Source organism: Mya arenaria, chromosome 6 (genome assembly GCF_026914265.1).
Source record: "Mya arenaria isolate MELC-2E11 chromosome 6, ASM2691426v1".
Lineage (NCBI taxonomy): Eukaryota > Metazoa > Mollusca > Bivalvia > Myida > Myidae > Mya > Mya arenaria.
Genome location: NC_069127.1, coordinates 72,558,926 through 72,578,435, shown reverse-complemented (window position 1 = coordinate 72,578,435; position 19,510 = coordinate 72,558,926). Strand labels below are relative to the sequence as shown.

The 19,510-nt window shown below is 35.3% G+C and overlaps 1 protein-coding gene and 1 long non-coding RNA gene across 2 annotated transcripts in view; one reads left to right on the top strand and one right to left on the bottom strand.

Annotated features, from left to right (window-relative positions):
• The window catches only part of LOC128237121 (uncharacterized), an 89,388-nt gene extending 82,161 nt beyond the window's left edge, over positions 1–7,227 (bottom strand). The window contains exon 1 of the mRNA XM_052952348.1: positions 7,062–7,227. The gene's annotated coding sequence lies outside the window, so the exon portion shown is untranslated. The remainder of the gene's footprint in view (positions 1–7,061) is intronic.
• Positions 7,228–13,783: 6,556 nt separating this feature from the next.
• Positions 13,784–18,208, top strand: LOC128237120 (uncharacterized). Its single transcript, XR_008261500.1, has 7 exons — positions 13,784–13,930; positions 14,264–14,334; positions 14,726–14,814; positions 15,251–15,326; positions 16,480–16,556; positions 16,790–16,904; positions 18,108–18,208. It is a non-coding gene; the product is annotated as an uncharacterized LOC128237120 (long non-coding RNA).
• Positions 18,209–19,510: the final 1,302 nt, after the last annotated feature.

The following is a 19,510-nucleotide window of genomic DNA, read 5'->3' as shown; positions in this document are numbered from 1 at the left end:
GTAATTTTGAAATTTGAAATCTGTTTTAGGAACTTTGTGTGTAGACGTTCCAGACTTCAAGCAGCAGCAAAACCACATAACTCTGAATATCACTCGTTGTAACAAAGATAATGGTAAACATTCTAACTTACCCAGTATACCTGCATTATCTGCGGTGAAGTTTTCATACCTGTTGCAAGTCATATATTACCCAAACCTCACAACCATAAATGAAAACAGAAGCAATCAAATAGTCAAACAATAACAATTTGTTTTAATAAGAGCAAAATAGTAATAATGTCTGATGATAAAATGTCTGCCATTTTAGACAGATTAAACAAACCTATTTTATCATTCGTATTAATCAATTTCTCCTGTTTGTACATATCTGGATGTCTGGTAAAATATGGTTTAACAGTTCATCATGATGTCTGTCCCCTCCAAGATACTTTCTCATGACCTCAGGAAAAGGATGTCCGTACTTGTTTCTACTTTGGCAACAGACTTAAGAGTGCTTCTGTAAGCCTCCAGCTTGCATAGCAATCTGATTAGGCATAACATAAGATACTAGCTGGGTTGCAAACAGTTTTTCCATTTGTGTTGATTTGATTTTCAGTCTGTTGGAATGTTTATTAGAAGTGATGAGCATTGCTTACCGCAACCAATATTTATTTTCTTTATTAAGTTGAATTTAATGAACACATAACATGACTTGTGATTTTACAGATGCATGTTTATTTTGTTGATTGTATGAGTTTATTTTCTCAAATGATGTAATAAAAGTTATTCTGAATGTCCTTTTTTGTTTGAAGAAAATGTATTGAGGCTTTGGCATATCATAGTGTCATCAGCATCATCATTGTTGTGTGCAAATAAAATATTTAAAACAATGTATTAAAAACCAAACCGTCAAGCCAAGTACTCAAAGAGGCACAAGGATATTGCTAAAGAGACCGGTAATATATTTAGACAAATAAAATGCATAGAAAGATCTATACCTCTGGCACATGGTAATGCTTTAGTCCTCTCATTGTGTGCTTATGGTTAAGACTGAGACTTACAGTATCTTTTATAATGAAGACTTAAATTTGTATGGCAACTTAAAGCCATATATATATATATATGGGAATTAAATGCCAGAAAGATTGTGAAGTCTCCCAAAATACTCAATGCACTTAAAACGGCTTGGCACAGAAATGGAAGTAAAAATGGGAGCAAAAACTAAATTATCATTAATTTTACATTGGATTGCATACAGATGGCTCTGTTATTGCTTGACTAATATTAAAAATAAAGTTAAGGGACATGTTGATCAAAATTGTAATAATTCTTGTTTGCATTTTATGGAGTTTGACATTTAAGAGTCATTGTGTGAAGAGTGATCTAAAGGCTAATTATTCAAAATAGATTAATGAAAAAAGGTGTGGTATACATTGCTGAAAAGCTTAGTAACAAGGCTAAATATTTGTTCAATAAAATCAATTGAGTATCTTATCAGTTACTGTTTTGGTGTTGTTGTTTTTAATAAAAAATGACAATTTACTCATAGATATTGAGACTTATAATTATTGATTAAGACCAATAGAATGTGTAAAGAAACTTTTAATGAGTGGGTTTCCCCAAAGCCTAGGAGGTAAAGTGAAGCATGACCTGCCGTGAACAAATACTATTTGAAGACAAGTTCTGTCAACTTAGTGCACCAGTCAACTGTACCTCCCCCCCCCCCGACCCCAGGTCCGGGGATATACTGGGGTTAAACGAGGAAATGGGCTGTGATTTTACCTATCAGGTGGCCCTGCATGCTGGGTGAATGCAGTGGTTTTGCCTTCACCTAAAATATAGAGGGGAATGGGCCTTAACTAAGTCAAAGTCCCCGCCATTCCCCGGACCTGGGGGGGGGGGGCGTGGTTACAATTGACTAGTGCATAGCCACATGACCGTTGTATGGTACTACCAATTGAGCTTACTGGGTGGCTAGTCACCACCCCACCCCAACCCCACACTGGCCACAGAACTGTTTAGACAAAAACATTCACTTTGCAGTCCAAACCCAATAATGCTGAAGTAAAGGCATGCATGGCTATCAGCTGGTAAAGCTGACTGGGTGCCAAGCTCACACCCACCCACAACCCACAAAACTCTGCACAATGCAATCAATGATTTTACAGAATAGTAATGTTGTTAGAATGGCAAAGCATGGTGTGAAAAATAACACAAGCAAAGTATGACTTAACACTTACATTTCATAGGGTAATTTTATGGCTGTTGGGAAAATGCTGACATTTAGTCCATGCATGCATTTAATCCGATGTAATGATTCATGCATGCCATTAACCATATGATCATTTCAATTACTGTCAAGTACATTTTCTGTGTGCTCATGATTTTTTTAGAGGAAACAGAGTGCTTCATGTATAAGGAAACATCTAAATATTCATAAAACGAACATTGTTTGAGGTTACAATAAATATTTTCTCTTAAACAAGCACATTTAATTTAACACAATCCATTTCCTTGTTGTTACAATGGGCCTTCTTTACGCGGATTGAAAACGGTGTTAATCGCCGGTAGCCGCATCGCACTTTCGTATATCCTTACTACTATTTACGAGGTATATCCCGAAGCTTGCCGGAGATGACCGAGTTGTTACGATTGGAACGTGTTAGCAAAACAATTGCGGATATTAATTGGATATAAAATATTTTTCTTAGATTGAGAGTGTGATTATGATACATGGCTATTCAGTCATCTCACTGTGTCAGATCCAAGTCAGTTTAGCTTGTAGACAGTTCGATTATCAGGTAAGGGTAAAAAGCAGGATTGCTTGTTGACGCATTTTGAGGCTCGGGTGGGGTAACAAAATACATCAGTTTATCTGTAAATTGTAGTGTGAATTTTCCGGGAAGTTCGTATTACGTATTTAAAGTAAAAACAGTTCAAAATATTGTTGAGCGATAAAACATCTTATTTATGTTTGAGCAGTTATTTTCGTCTGTAATCTGTTAGGCATGAAAGCAACTATTCGAACATTCAGCTTCAAAATTCAAGAAAACGTTTAAACAACGGGACGATGCCCCAAAAAACAACAGGGGTCATCCACTGGTCAGGCCTAACCTCTAAGTCAAGTTTGAGGGTCATGGGTGCAGGCATTGTCGAGTAATCACACGGACAACCTTTTACTATTCAAGGTCACTGTGAAAAATAGGGGTCATCTTCTGGTCAGGCCTAACCTATAAATCAAGTTTGATGACCATAGGTCTAGGCATTGTTGAGTTATCACTCGGAAAAGCTTAAACATTTTTTTACCATTAAATGTCACTGTGACCTTTAGCTTTGACCCGATGAGCCCTAAAATCAATAGGGGCCATTTACTGATTAGGCCCAACCTGCATGTCCAGTTTGATGACCATACGTCCAGGAATTGTTGAGTTATCACTCGGACAAGCTTTTGTCTACCGACGGACCGACCGACCGAAAGACCGACCTACCGACCGACATGTGCAAAGCAATATAGCCCTCTTCTTCGAAGGGGGGCATAATTATACGTATCGTTTAGTTTTAATTTTAAATGACCAATAGAATATGGAATTTTAATCATTGAGTCTCTAAACGTTCGTCTAAAAGAACACAGTATGTCTCAATTTGAATTAAAGTTATTCGTAAGTTTTTTTCACTTATATCTTTATGATTAATGGATAACGTCCCGTTTCTCTATATAAGGACGCATAATTTGTCGTAATTTTGAAATTTGAAATCTGTTTTAGGAACTTTGTGTGTAGACGTTCCAGACTTCAAGCAGCAGCAAAACCACATAACTCTGAATATCACTCGTTGTAACAAAGATAATGGTAAACATTCTAACTTACCCAGTATACCTGCATTATCTGCGGTGAAGTTTTCATACCTGTTGCAAGTCATATATTACCAAAACCTCACAACCATAAATGAAAACAGAAGCAATCAAATAGTCAAACAATAACAATTTGTTTTAATAAGAGCAAAATAGTAATAATGTCTGATGATAAAATGTCTGCCATTTTAGACAGATTAAACAAACCTATTTTATCATTCGTATTAATCAATTTCTCCTGTTTGTACATATCTGGATGTCTGGTAAAATATGGTTTAACAGTTCATCATGATGTCTGTCCCCTCCAAGATACTTTCTCATGACCTCAGGAAAAGGATGTCCGTACTTGTTTCTACTTTGGCAACAGACTTAAGAGTGCTTCTGTAAGCCTCCAGCTTGCATAGCAATCTGATTAGGCATAACATAAGATACTAGCTGGGTTGCAAACAGTTTTTCCATTTGTGTTGATTTGATTTTCAGTCTGTTGGAATGTTTATTAGAAGTGATGAGCATTGCTTACCGCAACCAATATTTATTTTCTTTATTAAGTTGAATTTAATGAACACATAACATGACTTGTGATTTTACAGATGCATGTTTATTTTGTTGATTGTATGAGTTTATTTTCTCAAATGATGTAATAAAAGTTATTCTGAATGTCCTTTTTTGTTTGAAGAAAATGTATTGAGGCTTTGGCATAGCATAGTGTCATCATCATCATCATTGTTGTGTGCAAATAAAACATTCAAAACAATGTATTAAAAACCAAACCGTCAAGCCAAGTACTCAAAGAGGCACAAGGATATTGCTAAAGAGACCGGTAATATATTTAGACAAATAAAATGCATAGAAAGATCTATACCTCTGGCACATGGTAATGCTTTAGTCCTCTCATTGTGTGCTTATGGTTAAGACTGAGACTTACAGTATCTTTTATAATGAAGACTTAAATTTGTATGGCAACTTAAAGCCATATATATATATATATGGGAATTAAATGCCAGAAAGATTGTGAAGTCTCCCAAAATACTCAATGCACTTAAAACGGCTTGGCACAGAAATGGAAGTAAAAATGGGAGCAAAAACTAAATTATCATTAATTTTACATTGGATTGCATACAGATGGCTCTGTTATTGCTTGACTAATATTAAAAATAAAGTTAAGGGACATGTTGATCAAAATTGTAATAATTCTTGTTTGCATTTTATGGAGTTGGACATTTAAGAGTCATTGTGTGAAGAGTGATCTAAAGGCTAATTATTCAAAATAGATTAATGAAAAAAGGTGTGGTATACATTGCTGAAAAGCTTAGTAACAAGGCTAAATATTTGTTCAATAAAATCAATTGAGTATCTTATCAGTTACTGTTTTGGTGTTGTTGTTTTTAATAAAAAATGACAATTTACTCATAGATATTGAGACTTATAATTATTGATTAAGACCAATAGAATGTGTAAAGAAACTTTTAATGAGTGGGTTTCCCCAAAGCCTAGGAGGTAAAGTGAAGCATGACCTGCCGTGAACAAATACTATTTGAAGACAAGTTCTGTCAACTTAGTGCACCAGTCAACTGTACCTCCCCCCCCCCCCGACCCCAGGTCCGGGGATATACTGGGGTTTAAACGAGGAAATGGGCTGTGATTTTACCTATCAGGTGGCCCTGCATGCTGGGTGAATGCAGTGGTTTTGCCTTCACCTAAAATATAGAGGGGAATGGGCCTTAACTAAGTCAAAGTCCCCGCCATTCCCCGGACCTGGGGGGGGGGGCGTGGTTACAATTGACTAGTGCATAGCCACATGACCGTTGTATGGTACTACCAATTGAGCTTACTGGGTGGCTAGTCACCACCCCACCCCAACCCCACACTGGCCACAGAACTGTTTAGACAAAAACATTCACTTTGCAGTCCAAACCCAATAATGCTGAAGTAAAGGCATGCATGGCTATCAGCTGGTAAAGCTGACTGGGTGCCAAGCTCACACCCACCCACAACCCACAAAACTCTGCACAATGCAATCAATGATTTTACAGAATAGTAATGTTGTTAGAATGGCAAAGCATGGTGTGAAAAATAACACAAGCAAAGTATGACTTAACACTTACATTTCATAGGGTAATTTTATGGCTGTTGGGAAAATGCTGACATTAAGTCCATGCATGCATTTAATCCGATGTAATGATTCATGCATGCCATTAACCATATGATCATTTCAATTACTGTCAAGTACATTTTCTGTGTGCTCATGATTTTTTTAGAGGAAACAGAGTGCTTCATGTATAAGGAAACATCTAAATATTCATAAAACGAACATTGTTTGAGGTTACAATAAATATTTTCTCTTAAACAAGCACATTTAATTTAACACAATCCATTTCCTTGTTGTTACAATGGGCCTTCTTTACGCGGATTGAAAACGGTGTTAATCGCCGGTAGCCGCATCGCACTTTCGTATATCCTTACTACTATTTACGAGGTATATCCCGAAGCTTGCCGGAGATGACCGAGTTGTTACGATTGGAACGTGTTAGCAAAACAATTGCGGATATTAATTGGATATAAAATATTTTTCTTAGATTGAGAGTGTGATTATGATACATGGCTATTCAGTCATCTCACTGTGTCAGATCCAAGTCAGTTTAGCTTGTAGACAGTTCGATTATCAGGTAAGGGTAAAAAGCAGGATTGCTTGTTGACGCATTTTGAGGCTCGGGTGGGGTAACAAAATACATCAGTTTATCTGTAAATTGTAGTGTGAATTTTCCGGGAAGTTCGTATTACGTATTTAAAGTAAAAACAGTTCAAAATATTGTTGAGCGATAAAACATCTTATTTATGTTTGAGCAGTTATTTTCGTCTGTAATCTGTTAGGCATGAAAGCAACTATTCGAACATTCAGCTTCAAAATTCAAGAAAACGTTTAAACAACGGGATAACATGCAATGATTGTAAAAAAATTAAATCGTAGTCGCAATATTGTCACATGACAGACTCGCGGTAGTAACAATACATAGATACCACAAAAACAAAAAAGGTGCATGTCCAATTTTGACTCTTGACGGCAAGTCGATGCCACAATATTAATAAAAATATTAGGATTGCATTGTGGCGATCCCCGATGACCCACGATTTGTCAATTATTTGGCGTTTCGTGGTACAAATGCGTCGTGGGTCCGTTGTGTTCAAGCCTTTAATGAACTAGGAATATATAATATTTAAAATGCTTACCTACCGTCGATCTCAAAATGTCAAGGTTGTCCCTGGAAACGCACATTTACTACTACGTGTAGCTCATCCAGGATGCTGACTATGAAACGTCTGATACGCACGTTTGACAAAAGTTATTTACTATCACAAAGTCTTTGAAATTGAGATAGTATAACAGTTTAAACGCTTTATGTAGATACAATAAAATCCAAGTCATCCCTACAAATATTTTTCCATGGAATTCCAATAATGTTGTATGATGCAGTATTGGATCACGTGATAGGTACGGGGTTTACATACTGGTTGACAGGGGAAATACATCCCCGTAAGGCCAAAAAAAAATACCTGTGTTTCCGGTGACCCGACCGACCCTATTTTTTCCTCGCCGACTCTAATCTTTTTTTAGACATAAAAAAAATAAAATTAAATTCTATCGTGAAAAAATATATTTCTTTAAATATATCGTTATTATTTTCGTTGTTTGTCTTTCAATGTTCCCGGAGAATATACTTTCATTCCTGATTATGTATCACCGAGACGGGAAAACAAAATGGCGGAGGGCGGCGAACCCTATCCGATATCTTAAAATTGGCAAACGCATGTTTACGGTCCAAACACGTGGTTGATCACCGGAGACATATTTTGCTGTCTTTTTAATGAAAATATTTCGAATATTGTTCGCGGTGTTATTTATCCATACCCATGTCCAAAATAGAACTTACTTTTTTACGATTAGGCTTTGCGTATATCATGCAGGCTTCTTACGATTAGGCTTTGCGAATTCATGCAGGCTAACTGCCAGGTTCCAATACACATTTCATTAATTGTTATATTATTTATCCGCAATTATCAATGGTTATTTATTTCGCCTTATTTAAGTCCCATCAACTGAAATCCAAACAAAAACCTGCGAAAGTTAACAACACATTTATTGGACTGTGTCGGCTGCAGATCAAACGGTACAATTTGTGACGTCAGAGCACGAGCGGTGATAAGATCAAAGGCGCGTGCCTCTGGTTTGTATCTGATTCGGTCAGTCGGGTACCGTATGATCCCATTTGATTGCCAGGATTTCGCCTAGGCTGGTACGAAAATACCGTACGATCGAAAAAACAATAATCAATAATCGTCGTCTGGGAATCTTAAAACAATGACCGAAATGTTTGAATTCACTATAAATATGAATGAAACTTTGATTGTAGTAATGTACGAAAATATGATTGTAAAATAAATCCATATCCGCGTTTACTTGTTTTTTTATTAACCTACCTTCACTTGAAGGCCTAGTTTCAGGAGCTCACAGTTGACAAGAAATTCGGGGATTTTCCTCAAGCAAATTAAAAACTTAGTTGATAATGGACTGTTTGACTAGAACATTATCACAGATTTGTTGAAATTGAAGTGCTGGATTTTTCCTAGAAACCGATCACGACTTATAAACGAGTATTGTATACCAAAAAACACCAGATTTCATGGGCAAAATTGGCGGGAAAATACGGTAGTCGAAGGTAAGGAAATGATTTCAGACATTAAATAATGCTGTTTTATCAGACTTTTTGTAAATTAGGAAACGTGTAGATAAAACATAATTGATATGATGCAACAGAAAATTGCATGATATGGAAAGTGTAAAAAAAAAAAAAAAAAAAAATCCCGACCTACCGACCCTATTGTTTTAGCCATGTTACCGGAAACACAGGTTTTTTTTTTGCCTAATTAAGCGACCGTCTTTGCAAAAGAATGGTTGTGTACACAAATATCACGTTTTAAACAAAATATGATATGGGACAAATAGCAAAATAATTTAATACGATCCAAATCCGTTTCCAGATTCAGAAATTAACATCACCGATCGTTAAACGAAAGTTGAAATTACTTCAACTTTTGTTGTTGTTGTTTTTTAACTTGAACCACATTTGAACTGTTTAATGTGAGAGTTCCTTATACCTCGTTTTTTAATCTAATTTACCATAATTATCAATTAAAAAAGGTTATTATCTTCATTAAACATGCATTCATTTATTCAACTTCATCAAGAATTATGAATATTTAAACTCTTAAAATAAAAAATGCTACAAAAAAGAATGCAATATCTTAAATAAGTTTCTACACGTTTCCTAAATGTTTAAGGGTTTTATGAACTCTGGCGAACTGCTCTTATGTGAGTGTCTGCGTCACTAGTTCACATCAGGATTAAACAAGTGTCCCAACAATTACAAAATGAGTCTGTCTTTTGTAAGAGACAACACGTTTGATCAAGTGGCTGTGTGCTCGATCGGACAAGACCGCTTTGGGGTAATATCTGTAATTTAAGGGCGAGTTACTCAAGCAATATCTGAGATAATATGACATTTCACATCCTGACCAAATTGTGTGATGATTGGACAAATGCTTTTAACGTTATTGATAGGACAACATGCTGGACGCCGCCCACTCGCTCTCCCGCCCGTTAGTTTTCTGTAAGTTACCGGCTGATTCGTTAATAAAACTTGAACTTTAGCTCAAATGGGCAGAATGACCAAACACAAAATTTGTTCAATTAATGAAACAAACTAAGGATCTAACAGATCTAAGGACCTAAGGTATAATGTTTCTTATTTGCATATCCGTTGTATTTAACTTGAAAACCTTTAGCAAACTGGGAAGTTTTGTTTTGATGTTTGAAAAATGAAAATGGAAATGGAATGGACTTGGGGAAATAGGCTGATAGAAAAGGCCCCCCACCCCTTGTTGAAAATCCCCCCCCCTTATTTTCACCCCCGTTTTCTGTATTCCATTATTTGTGGTGGCTACAAAGAACTCATGCACACATACAAACACACAAACATACACTATGACAGCCGATACAGCCGAAATGTCAAAATGTATATCAAGTATTTCGTATGATAAGAGATTCGGAAAACGTTTTCGATGTTGTGAGTGGTGTGGTGGTTACAGTAACATTGATTATCTCTTACTCGTTATGAAAAACTGTGCGCTCGAACATTCCGCGTGTCCAAGCTGTTTTGATAAATACAACGGTGTTTGTCCTGCTTGTTGGTTGAGCCATCCAGTAGCGTTAAAACACATTAAAGAAAGGAAACGATACTACAAGAAATTGGGTATCTCAGAAGGAAAAGATTATCTGACTAGAATCAAGCAAAGCGCAAGAAAACAGTTTAAGCGCTACTGGATGTTGAGATATGCATTATTTTAGGGCCACGGTTTTGAATATATCTTGCTGAAATCAACAAATGTCAAACAAAACGCATAATGACAAGCAATTGTATTGAGAACTGCCAGTGTGACGACTGTAAGTTTTTCAGATTAAATTATGATGACCATAAGTTTTTCGAAATTGAGAACAGCCAGTGCGACGAGTGTAACTACAGAAAACAGAAAACAGAGAGGTACAACGCTGTTACAATTAATACAGATCAATGTCTTGAAAACTGCCAGTGCGACACATGTAAGTTGTACAGAAAGGTTTTCTGCCAGTGCGACAAATGTAAGTTGTACTACACAGAACAAGAAGAGATGCTGGTTGATGATTGTACATCGAACTTGAGCGCTAAAAGAAAAACTGAAAACTGTGAAATGGACAGCGATGTGAACAATGTAAAAAAACAGAAAACCAGCCATGATACTGCCCCCCAACAGATGGATGCTGAAATGTCGGGAAAGGACGAAGACTTTCAAAACGCTATGGGTTCCTGTCCGACAATGACGTATGGTCCTTATAACAATAGTACCAATAACTGCCAGTGCGACGGCTGTACTGCCGAGTAACATTATTGAAATCACAATGATGTGAAAACATTTCTGAATAAACATACAAACGAATGCTTTAAACTTGTTTTTTTTATTGAATTCAGTAAGAACTTGTACCTACAGTATTTTCAGTGTAAGAACTGTCAACCCAAACCTAGTACGATCATGGCAAAGCAAATTTGAAATTACAGTGATGTGAACATAATTCTGACTTCTGACAATATAAAATAAACATAAAAAACGAATGCTTTGAAATTGCTTTTTATTGAATTTCGTAATATTCACTTGTAAGTGGCAGAAGTAAAGTAATTCATGAAAAATCTTGAGTGTTTTCGTTGAATAGTTCCATACAGGCAGCTTCGTCTAAGGATTGCAGGTTGTCTGTTTGAGATTTCAAGCGCAAAACTTCGTCTTCCAATGCCGTGTTATTTTGCTTAAGCTGATTGTTTTCCGCAGTCAGCTGTGACAGATTCAATGTCAAGCGTGTAACTTCGTCCTGCAATAGTTGACTATCGTCCGTATTCGAGTTGTGCGCATGAGTTTGCTTATACCGATCGTTCTCTCTGATCAACCTAAACACCTTTTGCTGTAGTGCGCCACATTTCTTGCGATACTCGGTCGTTTCTAGTTTGTTTTGCAGAAAAGTTTTTTCGATATTGTCAAGTATTGAGACGATTTCTTTGAACGTAGACTCGTGCTTGTTATCACCCATGCATAGTCTCGCTACGAAGCCGGTTATTTGTAAATTAAGGTTGCTTATGTCCGTCATGTTTGTATTGTGAGCTAGTTCACTGTAAGTGTTATATATCGTGGAAAGAAAACACAAAAAAAGTGAATTACTTTGTTATGATATAATGACTGTTGTTAAGATTAGTGTCATACACACTCTCAAACAATTATGTCGAGCCAATCAGCCACTCATTATGATGATGATTATTTCGAGCGTGTTGTAATCGAATACTGTAACGGTGATTGTTCTGATGATGATTCTGCTGGTGATTCTTTCAAGGAAATTGAAGCCGAATATGAAGATACATATACGTATTATGACATATTGAATCGTGTACAGGATGCTTTAGCAGGCATGGACAAAGGTAAACTTATGGAAAAGTATGAAGGTGGATATATATTCAGCAATGGTAGAAGTGTAGATATCAAATACATGGACAAAGGACAGTCGTACGTAGTATCTGATTTGTTTAGAAGTCGCAAGGAACACATTACCTACGAGATCATTGAACTCAAATATGGGAGTTTCGACAACACGAAATATGAAAGTAAAGAGTTTGATCCACCAGTAGTGATAGTTTTCAGTAATGATGTTCCATGTTTGAAGAAATTTCCAACGTATCGATGGTGCGTGTGGAATATTATAGACAATAGACTGAAAAGTTATGATCAAGAAATGTGTCAATGCAAATGTTGTAGAAATTCTTCCACATCAACACCGAAAAAAGAAATGATAAAACACTAAAGAAATTTTAAAGATAAATGTCTTTACGAGATGTTTATTTCCTGAAAATTAAAATAACAATTACTAATATAACTACTCTGTCCCCATCTCCGTCTTTAGTCTCCACTCAATAGATAGTTGGAGACAACGCATTATTTTTTTCATATTATAAGGCTTGAAATTTGTTACTTGTCATACACATTCTCAAACAATTATGTCCAGTCAAGCATCGACACAGCAAACAACGCCTTGTGAGAACACCAGTGAAAACGAGCAAAAAAGCGAATCTTGTTCTCAGCAACCCATGAATGATATCAATGAATATGAAAAAATGATGGAGATGGCAGAAGATTATTTGCGAGATGCTGAAGAACAAAAATCGAGCGAAATCGAATCCATGCAAGATGACAACCCAGACGGGGCAGCTTGTTATATGAGAAATTGCTGCGTTTGTGACGGTTACTGTTATGATAGTGATAATGTTGAAGACATTGAGACCGTAGACGAGGAAGTAAAAATTGACGAAATTGAACCAAGTATTTTTGTGAGCGAAAACAAGAATTGACATTAGTTTTCAATCCGCTCAAACATGATGATACTTCATTAAGTGCTTTGCGAATGACAAGGTTCAAACAATTGTTTTGATGTTTTAACTTTGAATAAATGCGTTGAAATGCAATTTGATTGTTTGTTTTATCTCGATTGAAAAATAGAAGCATAGTAACATAGTAGCAAGCACTGTACCTAGCATTGTAGATTGCATGGTCCATGGCTTAAAATAATGCAATGAGTGGAACGAATATAGTTCATATATAAAACTTATCTTTTCTTCTCATGTCATACTTGTCAAAACCTACTGATCTAGTATATACAAATTATGGGTTTCAAGAAAACCATCAAAACGTGTTTAAAGAAGTTGCTAAGAAGGTCTGATGCAAAGCAGAAAAATATGGACAGTGTGCAATTGAATGCGAACATTAATATGGCAACTGAAATCCACACGTGCCCGAAACTATATCCATGTTTGATTTGTTTCAACAAGGGGGATGCTGAGAAAACAGAACAGAAAGCCGCAAGCCATCAGTGCCCTGAACTGTATCCCTGTTTGGTGTGTTTGCTGCAAGAAGACTCGTCGAGTGTTGATAAAACTTACAAGGTTGTTGAAAAGCTCAGTAGCAGAGACTTAGAGGGTTATTAGAATCACGAAGCACTTCGCCAGTTCTTCGCCAGGCGTGGGAGGCAATTTGTGCCAAAACAGTTTTCACAATAAATTGAGTGATGAACAGACAATGAATAGTAACAAAATAAAATGTATGAACTGTTCGTGTTTTATTGTGTTTATCTATAGTAATCTAGTTGGAATCACTTAAGCTTTAAGAACAACTATGCTTGCTCATAGTTATCAAACGAGTAATGGTCATATAGTCATATATATGTGCAAATCGCTATGCATAACTCCTCAAAGGTACACAGAATGTATTGTAAAATGCTACAAAGTACGATACTTAAGCAAAATAAAACATGAAATAAAGTAAAACAATCACAGACTAATGTTACGATTTTCGGTACAAGCTATACTGAGCTGATTATTATAAGGGAAAGTGTTGTCTGTCGTATTCACTTGGATACGGTTGAACCATGTAAACAATACTCTTTGTGTGTAAAATTTGGGATATTTTCTGTGTTTGAAGGTACGACCTTGGTAACTATAGTTTCTATAATGTGTTCGCGATTGAATCAAGCCGGGTTTATGCATATACAAGAGATATAAATGATTTTACGAGGTTTTAAACATTTCCAATTTCAGAAAATATTTCTACTTTCGATTTCGTTTTTCTGAAAATGAACAAACTTTTTTTTTCCTAATGTTTAATTTCATGAAACGATACATAATACATAATTAAGATAATTTTAAATTATTTTTAATGAGTGTATTTTCTTTATTTTCGTAAAAGTTTAAAAAATAAATAAATAATGCAATTCATGGAATGATATGACGTGATATGTATGACGTCATATTGCAGAGTTCTCGCTGTGCGCTGGTCGGCCATCTTGAAAAATAAATTGTGAAGGTCGTATTTCCAGCTTTCCTGCGGTAAGTATGACATGAATGTTTAAAAGTTTTATGAGAAATTGTGTCTAAATATATGATGTATCATATTACCAACAAGTTTTGTCGATGTGTGCATTGAATTACGTAAAAACTTATGTCAAAAGAAATTGCTCCCAGCTCGTTTTAGAATGTTTCGAACATTCTCGAAGCCGATTTTAGAAACTTTAATTCTCGGCTAGATATGTTGAAAAACAAATTAAGCAGTGTTAATTCATATCTCTTGTCTTGTTTATGTCATATTTTGAATGATTTTAACTTTGTTTAGGGACCAAACTGGCAGAAATACGAAATGGCAAATCATGCAAGATTGATAAATATTTTCTTCTATTTGTTTGTTTGAAAAATATGTTGAAAATTATTTTTTTTAAACCAGAGACGGCAGTTCAGATGCAGTCGTCCTGTGTGTCAGAAAGCTGGTGATCAAAATGGTTGAAGGCAGTACCCAAGAAAGTACATTTACAAGTAAGTAAAATCGCTGAAAATTAATTCCATGAATTGAACTGTCATATCATAATCTCAGTGCTTAGTCTGTTTGGAAATATGCTTGGAATAATTTTTATAGACTGATAATTTATCTAATAACAGACACTGTGTTTGATTTATTACATTGAACTGCTATTAGATAAATTTTCAGTTTGTGTTTGATATCTACCAATGCCATAAATGCATAATTTTGTTCCTGTTGTGAATGATAAGAAATGTTGGGAACATAATACCTTCTGCATGTGAACAGTTTTTCTGTTTCTGTTTGTATGTAGGAAGTATTTTGTTTTCAGGATTATTTCAACATTGTTGATGTGGATGAAATGTGCACTTAGCCATGCTTTTAATGGAATGAAAAATGTAAAAAACTAACAAGTAATATGTGCAGTTTTGTTGATAAAATGTTTTGTTCCAGATTTGTGAGGAGTAACCTAGCCTATATAACCTGAAGCTCACCCAATATGCAGTGTGTTCTGCTCTGTCAATAACAAGTAAGTAATTTCACCAAATTTCATCAGAAACAAATCTCAAAGTTACAATGAACAGTAAAGTTAACTCATCTTGGTACTTTAAATACTGAAACACTGAACCAACATGATTTGATTTTGCTCTTTTAACTTAATTCACATTATGGTAGCAAAATTACAGCTATGTGTCAGATTCGTGACATTTAGCATTTGTCATACATTTCACTCATTCAGTTGTCAAACCAAATGCTAAGTGTCAAATCGATTCATGATATTTAGCATGTGTCATACATTTCACTATATTATTTGTCAAACCGAAAGATGAATGTCAAATTATTTACACATGCTTAGCAGTTTATCATACATTTCACTTTATTATTTGTCAAACCAAAAGATGAATGTCAAATTATTTGAAGATGCTAAGCATCTTATCATACATTTTACTCTTTTTATGACAAATCGACTCACAAATTTAAGCAAACCAGGTGACGATGTACAAATAATTTAGGGTGACGAGCTTTTTGGTTACCTCGCCCAGCCCAACTAAAAGACTTAAAGTATATCTATATGTCTTTTAGTTTGGTCGGGCGAGCGAGCCAAAATCTCGTCACCCCAAAATATTTGTACATCGTCACTTTGTGTGCTTAATTTTGAGATTCAAATAAATCGTTCTAAATTCAATGTAAAAAAAAGTTTCATAAGGGGGGTACTCAGCGTGAAAAAACTACATCGCTTAAACGCAAATGCGCTTTGGTAGGTATATAGCTAAAAAGCGAATGCGCTATGGTGAAAATCCAAAGTCAAAAATTTTGAAAAAATTGAAAAGTTGTCAAAAAAATCATAATTTTAAGCACGTTGTTAGTGTACTGCTCTGTCATTTGTAAATCAAAACTGAGAGAATGGTTAATATGTTTTGAGACTAAGCATTTACAACTCACTACAAATATTCTTTGGTGGTCAAAGACTTAATAGAAGTTAATTAGCCAGTGTTCATATTTAGTAAATGAAAATTAGTGAGTTGAAGCTTATATTGTTAAGTTTTATTGTATATCATCTGGCAGGGAAAACAAGATCATTTAAGATTCATGTTTTTGGTGGCAAACAAATTGAACAAGTATTGTTCTTATTTTACTCATTGATGTTTTCATTTTTCAACAGAAATGTTTTGTTTTTTCAGCTTTGTATGGCTGGTCTGACCTCAGTGGAAGTTGTTCGTTTAAATGGTTTCGGGACATTGAAGTAAAACAACACGAGGTAAAATACAAAGTGCTTATTTATTTTTTAACTTGTTTATCCAGTAGTATATGATAAACAGTTTTTGAACTTGTTCATCCAGTATTATATGGTACATACAACAATAATGTAGAATATTAAATCACTGAGTTGCGGCTTCTCTGAACAAACATCTGTTCACTTTATGTCCACAGTTTTTTGAGAAACAAACAGGGCATCTGTTTTCCCAGTTTGTAGATTTTCTCGTTTTGCAGAATGTCCCACCAAGAGTGAAGGGCTGCCTGTTTGCTTCAGATTCCCAGTCCTCCTCGCTGATGATTTCTGAAGTCCTTACGCAGTCACCCCAGTCTTCAACCTCAGTTTGTACAGGTGATAATGTTTTTGAACCATAGTTCATTGTCATGTCATTGGAGTTGTTCAGCTGCTCCAGTTCTGACTGTAACTCTGTTTTGAGTACAGCAAGTCTAGCCTCAAGAATGGCAATTCTCTTAATTTTGCGATTAAGTCTCTCCATTGTACAGATCATAAATTGCTGTAGTTTTCAAGTTTTGTAATGATATTAAGTATGCGTTACATATTAAATATGCACAAAAATAATGCATTCGATCTGCATTTCACAAGTGTAAAACATCACAAATGAATGGTATTTCAATCTACTTTTTTGTCAAACCATATGACATTATTTGTTCATGACATTTAGAAATAGTCATACAATGCAAATTCTTCTAGTACACAATCGCAAATAAATAATTCTTTCAGTTGTCAAACCAAATGCTAAGTGTCAAATCGATTCATGACACTGAGCATTTATCAAACATTTCACTCTATTATTTGTCAAACCAAAAGATGAACGTCAAATTATTTACAGATGCTAAGCAGTTTATCATACATTTCACTTTATTATTTGTCAAACCAAAAGATGAATGTCAAATTATTTGAAGATGCTAAGCATCTTATCATACATTTTACTCTTTTTATGACAAATCGACTCACAAATTTAAGCAAACCAGGTGACGATGTACAAATAATTTAGGGTGACGAGCTTTTTGGTTACCTCGCCCAGCCCAACTAAAAGACTTAAAGTATATCTATATGTCTTTTAGTTTGGTCGGGCGAGCGAGCCAAAATCTCGTCACCCCAAAATATTTGTACATCGTCACTTTGTGTGCTTAATTTTGAGATTCAAATAAATCGTTCTAAATTCAATGTAAAAAAAAGTTTCATAAGGGGGGTACTCAGCGTGAAAAAACTACATCGCTTAAACGCAAATGCGCTTTGGTAGGTATATAGCTAAAAAGCGAATGCGCTATGGTGAAAATCCAAAGTCAAAAATTTTGAAAAAATTGAAAAGTTGTCAAAAAAATCATAATTTTAAGCACGTTGTTAGTGTACTGCTCTGTCATTTGTAAATCAAAACTGAGAGAATGGTTAATATGTTTTGAAATTAAGCATTTATCATTTTTGTAAAAATCCAATGTTATAAATGAAACCAAAATTTACCAGAGTAAACATTAATGTGCTATTGTATGTAAGAATGTTTCGTCTTTTACACGTTTCATTTCATTTTTTCAGATGAGATGCCATACACAGGGGATCCGACAGAAGACAGCAGACAGAATTCGTCGATCTATTTGAAATGTCATTGTTTATTTGAAAAAAGATACCTATCCACACTTGTTCGTTTTAAAATATTGTTTGTATTATATGTGCTTTGTACCGTTGCTTTTTGTTTATCAGTAATTCTCCAACACTTGTATTTCGTGTTTTACATGAACATTGAAAATTTATCATACAGTAAATCATTTCGAAAATGAAATTTAAATGGAGAAATACTGATTTATCTGTTTGCTTTTAATGTTTGTGCTGTCTTGCTTACCCCAGTAACGCGGGTCTTGTTTGCTATTGTGAGTACTGTTGTTATTTTTTTTTGGCCATCCAAAGTATTGTTCACGAAAGATAACACATTTTTTTCATAAAATTGGTTACATTTTGGTCTGTCGATTTTTTTCATTGAAACCACAGTCAAACGGTTTTTCACTATATTTTTTTATGAGAAACAGCCAGACTTGGTCACGGCTGAAACCGAGGAACATTTGTGATTGAACAAAATTTTAGCATTAATGCTGCTTGTAATTCATAAATTTATTAAGCTTTGGTCTTGTCATATTGATTACGATATTGGTTGGAACATAACTTGGTAAAATGGTAAACATTTCGATAGTGTGCACAAGAGCAAAATTTGCACTGCATTTTAAAATGTTTCATTTTTGTGAAATGCTGTTGACAAAATGATTTGTTTGCTCGTGCCAGCATGGGTCGACGAGATTCGTTTCTCGCTGTCCTTTATGCGGCGGTTTAAGATGCAAGCCTGTTGTTTTGTCAATGTCTATAAAGTTCAGCTTGAATGAAAATTGAAATCAATATTGCAAGATCAAGCACTTTTTAAAAAAAAATGTTAGAATGTAGATGCTTTGTGAAATACAAGTGAAATGTACTAGGCTCATTGCATTCTTAGTTTGGTTTCGAAGTGTAAAACTTCATTCATCACAAACATTCCTCTTGAACGACCGAACATTGATATGTGGCAATGTTTTCGTTCAGCAAAATGATTTGGCAAAAGTAATTTAAAGGCTAGCATGAGTATGGAGGTGTCGTTAGACCAGCTTAGTATTGGTGTAAGGTGGTGTACAGTGCCAATACTAGGAACCGCTCATGTTCACCATGTCACGCTACAGGCAATGAAAAATAGGGAGTGGCAACCTCTGTATTGCCGTGGTCCGACACTCCACAGTCTTTACAATGAGAGGGGAAATATAGGCAATCGGATGCTTCTTCCTAAGTGTGCCTTGTCGAGTAACTGCCTTTGGCGTTGCCTTTATTTTCAAATTTGTGAACAAATAAAACTAGGTTAGGACCACATAATAGGGTTACGATGAAAATTAGGTTTCCCTTTTAATGTTTGAAGATAACAGCCA